At 42.2% G+C, this 12014-nt stretch overlaps 1 pseudogene; it reads right to left on the bottom strand.

Annotated features, from left to right (window-relative positions):
* Window positions 1–383: 383 nt before the first annotated feature.
* On the bottom strand, window positions 384–10479 carry LOC125538175 (annotated as a pseudogene).
* Between the last annotated feature and the right edge of the window lie 1535 nt (window positions 10480–12014).

The raw sequence follows: 12014 nt of genomic DNA on the forward strand, positions 1-12014 counted from the left end.
ATCCACTCATAACAACGAACACCACCTAAGAAACTCGAACTGCGCTGTAGCTAAACACGATTTTATATTTGAAGCCAATCTTATTGGGCAACCGGCTGGCATCCTGCGAAAGCTCTCTGGCAGTCGACAAGGAGGGAGGCGTTTGACAAGCATTTTAGTAGAACAAGCTCACCAGGACAGGGAGGAGACCTAGAGGACTTGTTCCATCACCATATTTAGCATACTGTAGTAGTTCACTATGACACACTTCAACTATTCAGAACAAAAACTTCCTATGGCTTATCCAGAAAATTACGTAATAACATCATTGAGCACCAAATCTTAAGATACATGTAGCAATGCCAGTTGGTACATAGTAATACATCATTGTACACATCAAGAATTCAGTTCTGCAGATATTGGGAGTAACTGGTCCAAAAAGAAAAGGAAACAAGAATCCATGTCTTGGTGTCTGGCTTGTACTTCTGAATACACCAATCTAAGATAAATCATTCAGAATGTTGTTTGGGACAAGGCTACGCTTTCATCATTGACTTTACTTGCGAGGCCAGCTACCTGAGCCATTGTCGTATCTAGAGTAATATGTGGAGCTAGAGCGAGAGAAACCTTTCGATCTTTCAAAACCATAAAGATCGTTCCCGGACCTTGGGTGCGACATGGGAGGCCACACACGACCAGAAGCAGAACCACTAGGTGGCCTCAAGTGTAGTGAACCTGCAATAACATAGTCAGTCTCATGCCACTCACTAAACATCCAATATTGCTAGTCAGGAGGAATACCCTTGTTGTTTCCATGACCAGTTGAGGGCCTGAAATATCCTGGTGCAAAATTGGGAGGACGATGGGAAATGAAACCTTGGTCTCTTGCGCAAGGAGCATGCGAGTGAAAGACGCCTTGACATTCTGGGGCATGAGGAGGATGTCGAGGATGTAACCCTTGACCTGGTAGTCCAGGAGGAGGATGCGGAGAATGAAAGTCATGACTTAGTAGTCCAGGAGGAGGATATGGACGATATGCGCCTTGCTCTGCTAGTACCAGAGGAGGACGCCGAAAATATATGCCGTCATCTACTGGAACATGAAGAGGGTGAACAGGGTATGATCGTTGATCTGAAAGAAGAGAAAGATGATGTGCATGCTCAGCAACTACCAGAGGAGGACAGTGAGAGAATAAGACTTCCATGTATGTGGACTAATAGATAATACAAGCTTACCATATATCACTTGTTGTGCTTCCACATGAGTAACCCCAATTTCTTTTATTTTGTCAATGCTTATCTCTCCCTTGCTTGTGTTTACCGGTGATCTTCGGTCCCGTACAACAAAACCAATTAAAGAGTCTTGGTTTGTATGGACTGTTGACGCGCCTTTCCAGAAACCATATTTTTTAAGGACTGTTATTATCTCCTTCTGTCCGGGACATACATAAATACATGTATCATCTTCTATTGTTGCTAAACCAATTCTTTTGTTCACTTTTAACATCTTTGCAACCTGCATCAGTGTCATAAATACCTTAAACATAATATTCTGAATGTCCATACCTTAAAAAGACTAGAAATGGAAAATCAAGTGTCAACGTTACCTCCTTCATTCCCCCTAAGCCATTTTTCGAAGACTCGGCATTCAAGCACAGGGAAATTACCTAATAGAATATTGATTGCAAGTAAATATTAGTTCAGGTTTATTTCTGTGATGTTTCATCAACTAGTAAAACTGATAAAAGAAAAATGACGCTACAAAACACATACTCCCTCCGTTCCAAAATATAAAGTCTTCTTAGAGATTCCAATATGGACTACATATGGAGCAAAATGAGTGAATCTAAACTCTAAAATACGCAATATGCATCTGTATGTAGTCCATATTAAAATCTCTAAATAGTCTTATATTTAGGAATGGAGGGAGTAGTTATCTACGTATGCCACATACAATTTCAAACTCATTTCAACACAATAGTAAATAATCATATAGGGGGGGGGATGTCAAATCATAAGAACAAGGATGAATCATCTATAATGTAAGAAAATAATCTTACCATTATCGACCGGTTTTGAGAGTAACGAAGATCCTTGAGGAATTTTTTAAAATCCCCCCATTTCACTCTTCTTTCGATTTCTATGGTTTTCGGCCAGACAATATCTTGAATTTTTTTCCCCGCTGCAAAAAGAACACATGGATATCTTATAATAAGAAACAACATGGTTTGAACATCCACCATTCACAACAACTAAATATTTGTTTCTCAATCTAAGAAACAGGTATATTCCTACTGTATGATTACGGTGGAAACAAATAAATACACTATGCACATCAGATTATCATTAAATCTGATCAACTCAAGACATCTGTTGTCGTACAAAGACAAATTATATTAATTCTAACTTGTAGAAAGCAATTAAGGCACCATATATATCAATTTTGTTATGCTTCAGACCTTCACTAAGAAAATGTTACAAGTGTTATCTATGTAGGCAAAGATATTGATATCATGGTAAATGTCTTGCCGAATGAGGTCTTGCATGTAGGCCCAAGTCATGTGACGTAGAGGTACTTCATCTGAGAGTATACATATTCTTCAACAAGAAGAACATCCCTTGGATTAACTTCATCTAGAAAGCTCATTACTCTGACATGTCTGCCTCCACAACACTTTGGCAGGTGCCGCTCCTTTTGATGGAGAGACTGTATGTCTCCATGGGACAAATTTCAGCCTTTGGCTAAATGTGATGTTGGGAGAGGTGATACTGTTAGGTTTTGGTAGGACACATGGTCTGATCATACTATGCAATCTAAATCCCCCCACCCCCCAGTTGCATTATTTAACTATTGATGAGGAGACCACCATTCAGAAGGCCTTAACCTATGAATGTATATGTGACATGTGTCACCCTCCACTGTCTTCTATGGCATCCTCCCAATGCAACAACCTTGTAATTATTCATGATCAATTGAGCTACTTTGATGATGGTGGTTCCTAGAAACTCACTGCGGGCAAGGGTCTTTCTAGCAACAAAGTTTTCTGTTGCTGGAAAAAAGACCCTTGCCCACAAAACTTTCCAGCAACAAAGTTACAAGACTATAACCAATCATGATCCTTATCCCACCCCTATGTCCTGGATATGGAAGCCATATTGTGAATGTAAACATAGGCTGTTTTCTTACTCCTACTTGACAGGCTCTATAACAGAGATCTTTTGGGGAAGGACCGCAACACTTATTTTTTTGATGTGATTTGGCCAAAACTTTTGGTGGATGTTGAACCAGGAGTGGAATTTGGACATGCAACTCATGGATATGTTAGAAGAAGTAAACACAAGAGCCAAGACAAATGCTTCTTTGAGATGGTTATTCTTGTATTCTAGAGCTAATGGAATCACAGTAACATGATCGTATTTGATGGTGACACACCTAACATTCATGAATGTTTTAGGATGTTAAAAGGATACTTTGTTAATGATATGTATAGAGAAAAACCTAGCCCCAAAGATTGAATGCAATAGGACTTAGATATTTTGCAAGGTAGCTCTGGCTGCCCACCCTCCATTGTACATTTTCCATCAAACAATTTCTAGAAGCGCAGTAGTGTCTTCGCTACTATTTTCCACTTAAAATGGTACAAGGAATAATTGAGCAGGAAAAAGAAATGAACAGAAGTCCACATATACATACGAAAATATACATTATCTGATGATCGGTATCAAAAATCTTTAAACCCCGAAATGTTTATATGAAAACTTGTGTTACATACAAAAAATAGAATCATATGTAGTGGAGATGTTGCAACAACGAAACGTTTCAACCCTGAAATAATTAACATGTTACAACTACCTACTTTAATTAATACAATAATATGACAGAAAGGCTTGTTTTGTTGGAGTTTGACTCGTTTGACCTCATTGGCCTCTCGCTATCAAATTCTTTTTTGACATTATGCCCCATTAGTACCAATAGAAAATGTATGTTTTGTCCCTGTACTATTATGAAAGTGATGCCTAAAGGACCAAAACCATCTCAAGTCCTACAGTTGAAGGCTTCAACACCTATTATGTAAGGGAATGGAGATTTGACTGGATTGAGTAGTAAAACAGTTACATAACTTCGAAGCACAGTGCAAACTTCTACCAATCAACATCCTAGTAAGGAACTAAGGATATATATTGGGCTGAGTGTATGTGCCGGCTGTGTGTATGGGTTTGGCCCAAAGGCCCACCCTAGTGTATATCTACTCATACTTGTAGGCTGTAGCTAGAGAGGAAGAGAGTGTTCCAGATTTTTCCCCAAAGTGACAACATGGTATCAGACCCAGGTTACGACTGAAGCCATCACCAAAGGTGAGAGGAAAGGTGGTGCTCATAGCTGTGGGTGAGGAAGGTTCTGGCGCTAGTGGAGCTTCCTGGAGTGAGGGGGAATCGCATGGGAGAAGCTGCAACAGAGCCATGGCCTGTAGCAGAGAGGAGCTGGTCTGGAGCAAGGGAAATAGAAGCGCTGCTGGTGGTGGACTAGAGCGGAGAGAAGAGGTTCCTGGGGCAAGGAGAATGGGGCAACGCAGCAGGTCGGCATTGAAGCTTGTGGTGTGCAATCTGGGACTGGGGCCCTTTCTTGTGGCTCGTGCAGGTACTGTAGGTCGTGGGTGCTAGGGGCAGCAATAGGAAGCAGAGGTGTGGCTGCTCGAAATTGAAAGCTTCGGCCAAGACGGCTGCCACCAACGCGTGCAAGTAGAAGGATCTGTAGGCCTGCGGTGTTGGTCTGTGCTCGTGAATGTAGAGCTGGGTGAAGCCTTACGGCTATTATCACGTGGAGGTGAGTTAATTGCTCAAAACCATCACATTTGTGGCTAGGGTACTCCAAAACTACGACGTTCGCCGAGAACTACAAAAAACCATCAACACTGCGGCAAGTGAATAAAAAATCGCACTGATTTAATATTGAGCCGTGTCTACTAGGAAAACTGATAGGTGGGACCTGCCTGTCTAGGCTGATGTGGCGAAGGCTAGTCCTAGTCAAAGTTTGACTACTGAGGTGGATGGGGGTCCCACTTGTCTGCCTCACACCTCCTTCCTCAAATTTCTCACTTCCTTCCCTTCTAACCAGCTCCACCGGCGGCTGAGGCCGAGCTGAAGGAGGGGTTCCCTCCAGCAAGCGCCGCCGCCTCGCGCTCGCCTCTCCAGCAAGCCCCGCCCCGCGCCCGCCTCATCCCGCGGCTGAGTGCCCATCTCAACGTGAGGATCAAGCCCACCCTGCGCCTGTCGGCCTCCCCCTCGCGTGTGGTGTCGCCTCCCCTGCGCTCGACCTTTCTCCGGCGTCGCTCTACGAGCTCCCGCTGGCACCAGCTCCCGAATCCACCCCACAAGGCGTCGTCGCGGTGACTGACCACCCGACACCTGTTAGGGAGGGCGGGCGGTTGTGCCTCAACCTTGATGGAGCGGGCGCGCAGGGGCTCGGCCTCGCCGGAGCTGGCAAGGGCGCGGGCAGGCGGGGGCTCGGCCTTGCCGCAGGGAGGAAGGGGCACGGGCACGCGGGGTCTTGGCCTCGCCGGAGCAAGCAGGGGCGTGGGCATGCGAGGGTTCGGCCTCACTAGAGCGGGTAGGGGTGGGGGGAGGAGAGGGGGCTCGGCCACGCGGGAGCATGATGGGGCACGGGGGTTCGTCCTCGCCGGAGCTAGCATGGTCAGCCGCCGCTGCTGTTCCTCCATCGCTCCTGTTGGAAGGGAGGAGAGGAGATAAGAGAAGGAGAGTAGAGCTGACGGGTGGGACCCCCGTCCACCTCAGTTGGTCAAAGATCGACTAGGATTAGTCTTTGCCACATGACGGTCGCAACCATCAGGTTTGCTGTTAGACGCGCTCAATTTCGAATCAATGCGATTTGTTATCCACTTGGCACAGAAATGGTGATCTTTTGTGATTTTTGACGAAAGCGGTAGTTTTGGAGTACCCTAGTCACAAATGTGGTGGTTTTGAGCAATTAACTCCCTGGAGTTAGTGGTGCTGGTGAAGTGAGTACTGTAGAAAGAAGCAGAGAAGAGGCGTGTTGCTGGAATCCGTTAGTGGAGAGAACGAGATGTTTTTCCGCTGGTTGCTGAAAGAAGGCAAAGGAGAACTTCTAGGAGGTGTGGTTGGTGTTTGTGACATGGAGCAGCGTGGTGGATTCATGGCATTGGTGTGGTAGCTGCACTGAACCTGCTTTTTAACTGTTGTTGCTCAAGTAAAGTGCAAGAGAAGATCCAATAGAGCAGAAGAGAAGAGGCTCTTGGTGCTTTTCAGTGACATTGAACAATGGGGGGAAATCAAAGAATTAAGAAGCTACATGAAAAGTCCACTCATTTGTTTGAGGAAAAAAATGGCAATCTCAATTTGAGTGCAAAAGGATCAAGTAAGATGCTTAAACCCTCAGTGAAGAGTTAGAGAAATTGAGACGGTCAAAGAGGACTACAGAAATTCCAAACCAAAGTGGAAAAACAACAATTCTAGGAAATCTTGTTAATCCTGCTCATATTGGCAAAGGTACCTCAAATAAAACTTCTTATTCCAACTGGATACTAGACTCTTGGAGCATTAGCACATGTCATAGGAAGGTGGAGTGAGTTTGAACCATATGCTCCACATCCACCTATGCATAAAAAGATTATTCAAGTCGTTGATGGAACTTATCATCCTATCAAATGGATCAACACTATGAAATACACTTCGTGTATCACATTGTCTTCAGTCTTATGTGTTCCATCATTTTCGGTTATTTTTGTGTCTATAAGCTCCTTGGTTGACGCTAGTTTAAACAACAGTTTAATGCCTATTGAAGTGGACTCATCTAAGAGTGAGCCCTGTATCATAGGTGATGATTCATTGAATTTGCCTATTGCCTAAAGGAAAGAACCACAAGCTAAAGCAGGAAAGAACCACAAGCTAAAGCAGGAAAGCCTCCTGGAAGGTACAATTTTGAGCATGATGTTGCAAGCTATGTGGCATATGACTCACTATCGCCAGGGTATAGAGCTTTCATTGCTTCATTACAATCTTTTGTTATCCCAAGGGAATACATGATCCAAAGTGGTATGAGGCCATTATGGAGGTAACGAAAGCTCTTCAGAAGAACAAGACATGGTATCTTGTTTCTCTTCCAGCAGGAAGTTACTTGATAGTGGGTGTATACCGCGAAGCAAACCCTAGAAGGGAAAGTAGAATCGTGCAAGGTGAGACTAGTGGCAAGGGGCTAAGGTCAAACCTATGGGATTGGCTATGATGAAACCTTTGCGCCCGTTGCAAAGATGACTACAATAAGAACTCTTATTTCTTGTGTTGTTAGCTCTGGTTGGCCAGTGCATCAGTTGGATGTCAAGAATGCATTCTTGCATGGAGATCTTCAGGAAGAAGTTTATATGGAGATTCTACCTGGCTTTGGTAGTCCAAGCACCACGGACAAGGTGTGCCAATTGAAGAATTCTGTATGGTCTCAAGCAGTCACCGAGTGGTTTGATGAATTCTGACAAGCCATATGCAGTATGGGTTATAAACAGTGTCATGGGGATCATATTGTGTCTGATACTCCTATAGGCATTCAGAGAGTCATATTACCATCCTCGCAGTTTATGTGGATGGTATTGTTATCACCGGAGATGATAATGTAGAGATAAGTCGGCTGAAGGTGATGTTGAGAAAAGAATTTGAGATTAAGGATCTAGGTCAACTCAAGTATTTTTTGTGAATTGTGATTGCAAGCTCTGCTAAAGGAATAGTTCTCGCTCTAAGAAAATATATATTGGATCTGCTCACTAAGACAAGTATGTTGGGTGCCGAGCTGTGTCAACTCTAATTGAGCAAAACCATCAGCTATGTGCACAGTCAGGAAATCCAATCAAGAGAGCTAGCAGCGGCTTGTCGGTCGACTCATCTATTTGTGCCACACGAGACCTGACATATCCTATGCCGTGAGTGGTGAGCCGCTACATGCATGACCCAAGAAGTGGGCATTTAGAGGTAGCACATAGAATTGCGCTATCTAAAATGGAGTCCTAGAAGAGGCCTATGGTTCAAAGGCAATGGACACTTGAATGTAGAGGGGTATTGTGATGCTGATTGGGCTAATTGTCTTGATAATAGAAGATCAACTTCTTGATATTGTGTTTTTCTTGGAGGGAACCTTGTGTCATGGAGAAAGAAGCAATCCATTGTGTCTAGACCGACAACTAAAGCAGAGTACAGGGCCATGACAGTAGGCCTTACTAAGATGTTGTGACCAAGCAATCTCTTGTCACAACTGAAAAGAAATCCCCTGTTAAAGCTTAAAAAAATCTCCTGTCAGAACTGAAAAGTACTTAGAAAGGGCCCTGTGAAGGTGTGGTGCAATAATAAATCAGCTATCAACATAGCCAACAACCCAGTCCAGCATGATAGAACGAAGCATGTGGAGATTGATCGCTTCCATATTAAACATAAGTTAGATGAGGGTATAATATAATTAATCAATTAAATTGAATAATAAAATTAAATAATATAAAACAGAGGATCCATTCTTGGTTCTCTGTCCGTTCATTTTGGTATGTTGCGTCGTCGCTGCATTGGACCTTCTTCGGCCGACTCCATCCCCATGCACACCTAAGTACCTGGATTGGCCCCAAAAAAAAGTCAGGACCTAGATTCGGAGAACTCTACATGCATCGTTGCCTTCTACCCACCCCCTCCCCTCTAAATATTGGCTCATGAGGGAGTCAATCCCATGGAGGCAGAGGAGGAACTGATGGAGCCACCGGACGAGGAGGTCAATCCTATGGGACGCTTCATATGGATCACGAGAGGCCGAGGTAGCTTCATACAGAGGACGAGGCCAAGGTAACACCCATGTACAAATCTAGCTACCTAAGCAGCTAGCTGGATCAACAGAATGATTGAGGCGCTTGTGAGCTAAGTAGCCAGATCAACTTTTTTGCGGATGGATTGATTGAGGCACTTGCTTGATGACATGAGCCACTGATGCAAGCCGGCGCCTTCTCCATTGCACATGGCAGCCGCCATGACATCTCCAGTATCCAGATCCAAGCAGACGCTCATCGCCACCGTTGTAGGGCAAGACTTCGTCGAATGTGTTGCGGAAAGGTCAGTAACCAGGCACATACTATCGCGTGTGCTGCCTAGCCATGACGTTGTCGGCGGTGCAGAGGAGGCTCTATGCAGGAGGAACCGGCAATCCCGTCGCGATGGGGGCATGGGCTGGAGATGAAGGAGATGATCTCGATTGAGGGGAAGGGAATATGATGGGAGAACTGGGGAGCGCGCAAGCCTCACCTCGTGACAGGGGTGCACAGTGAGCGCGTCGACGACGGTCTCACACAGTTGCACATTTGGGGCGCCATTGTCTTGCCCTGCTCACTCTCGGCGCCTGCGTCAAGTCAAGGAGGAGGAGGTTACCAGCCATGAACGCGTCGGTGGCACAAGCTTCTTGCGGCGGAGGTCAAGGTGGATAGAAACAACGACGAGGTTGACTGATGGAGTTCATTGATAATGTTTAAATTTCACAATCTCCTTTTGATCTATCATCGGTGATTTTAAAATTCTATTAAAACTTCAATTTCGACTCTTGGTCCATCATGCACGCTCTTGAGTAAGCATGAGGTGGTGTGTTTTACTCTGCATATATGATAGTTGATTAAGTTGTGTCTCACGGTGTTTGTTCTGTCGCTAGAGGATATCAAAAAGATGGAGGGATTGATAAAGAATGTTGAGCCACTCTTTTGTAGGTGGTGTCAATGGCGGTCAATTTATGAGTTATGAATTCTCACTTGGAACAAAGAAACAAAGCCATTCAGATGATACATGCTCCCAGCAGTAGTGAATTAATTGTGGACCAATTGGTAGAACAGATCATTGTAAGTGGTACAACATACAAGTTCATGCTTGTAATTCAAACAATTACTGAATGGATGCATGCCTCTCTGCATATATGATTAAAGGGCATATTGCTTCTTCAGTCTCATTTCAGTATATAAGGCGTGCATAAATTTTAATAATACTCCTTTTTGCTCTCATTTATCTGTTGTATTATAAGATTGAATATGTTTTTCACTCATACCTAAGACACTAATAGAAGGAAGCACATCAATTTAGAAGCTACTATTGTGGTTAATAGTTCAATGACAATTTTTTGCTCCATGCTCCATGATATTTAAGCTACTATTGTAAAAAATTGAAAGATGTTTTAGCAAACCACCAATTTGGTAAGTGCAAAACAACAATCATTTTTACATGTATAAGGTTGTCAGTTATCGAAACAAAATATGTTACTTGTCTAAAGACAGAACAATGAGACATCATACTAAATCAATGGTAAGAATGATGTAAAAAAATCATTTGAAAGCATAATCATTTTACTTCTTTACCTTCTAAAGAAAGCGAGCACAAACACCGCGATGCTCTTAAGTTGGATCACACCATCCCATATACTTGTACGGGCCGACGGAGATATGCGACCAACGACTAAGTTCATATCATCATCTGAAAAATGATTGCATTAGAAATATAATGTGTTGTTTTACATTCTTGTAAAACATGTTTAGTACCTAATAAATGTCACACCATATTTATATTTCACTCTGTCACTAGGAATCACCTAGAGGTAATATATAGGCATATTACTTTAATCAGTCTTTTGATAGGCTAAAGGTGTCTGTGTCTAGTTCTGACATCTCGCATGTCTCTTTAGTATAACCACTAGCACATATGTCCGTGCGTTGCAACGGGAGAGAAATTAGTATGCATTTAAAGTCAGTGAGAATTATATGTGCAAGCAAAACCCTGTGCACACACAAAAATGAACATTTAGCTTCTCCGTTTTGCCGGGTGTGAAATAATAAATCCGCTATTTTTTTCATTCATTGACCCGGTGCAGTTAAGAGTTTTGTTACATCATCATCGTACGCTAGAGAAGGCCCATGAGTTATTTAATCTACTTTTCTTTTCAATCGACAATATTTTAATGTATGAAGTTTCTGAATATTGTAGGAAATATGATGCATTTTTTAAATCTTGAATAGTTTTCTGAAAACTATGTACACTTTGAGAAAATCGTGAACAAAATTTGACACAGCAATATCTTTTAAATTTCACAAACACTTTCTGAAAACACCAATATTCTTGTGAAAATATGAACATTATTTGAAGTTGTGAACAATTTTTTAGAACGTGAACAAGCATTGAAAATTCATAACATTTTTCGAAAATGTGTATCTTTTAACATTATTTTGACTTGTGAAAATTTCACGCAAACTAGAATATTTTTCGAATTTGAAGCATTTTCTAAATTGCCATTTTCTTTTTAGAAATCTTGAATTTTTTTGAAAAACAATAAAATACAAAAAAATTGAAAAAAAATTCAAGTCCGGAATATTTTTGAAAGTAGAAACAAATTTTGGAATTCTAAACATTTTCTATAATTTGATTTTTTCTGAAATTCTAATTTTTCTTGAGAATTTTGAATTTATGAAATAAATTATAAGAAAAAGAAACTTGGAAGTAAAAAAGCAATAGGGGAAGGAGAATATATATATAACACAGAAACAAGGAAAAACGGGCCAGCCCATTATTGGTTGTCCTGTGCGACGCTCCGACTATTGGTCGCCCTGTGCGGAAAATATAATTTTCTGAGCTATGTGGGCAGAAAAATAAGTGGGCTAGCTTCGCTGGGCCACCGCGCGCGGCCCACGTACAAAATTCCTTTGGAAAAAACCTTTTTTTTCTAGCAGACAAATGATATGAATTTAATACCACCTCGGATAGAAAAAAATGTTTTCGACGGTGAACGGATGAAAAATTGACGAAACGCACCTTACTTTATTAATAGAGATAGTTAGATCCTATTTGGTTTCAAATTATTTGGAGGTCAATAGAGACTCAAATTTGCATGGCAATGCATGTTCTATTCACTTCATCTTAATTTTGGAACCGGTTAACTTTGATCCGACCATTGCATCATGTGGTTACCTTCAAAGTAGAGGGAAAAGGGTTTCAATTCTAAAGTTTTTAACC

This window comes from Triticum urartu, chromosome 2 (assembly GCF_003073215.2).
Source record: "Triticum urartu cultivar G1812 chromosome 2, Tu2.1, whole genome shotgun sequence".
Classification (NCBI taxonomy): Eukaryota; Viridiplantae; Streptophyta; class Magnoliopsida; order Poales; family Poaceae; genus Triticum; species Triticum urartu.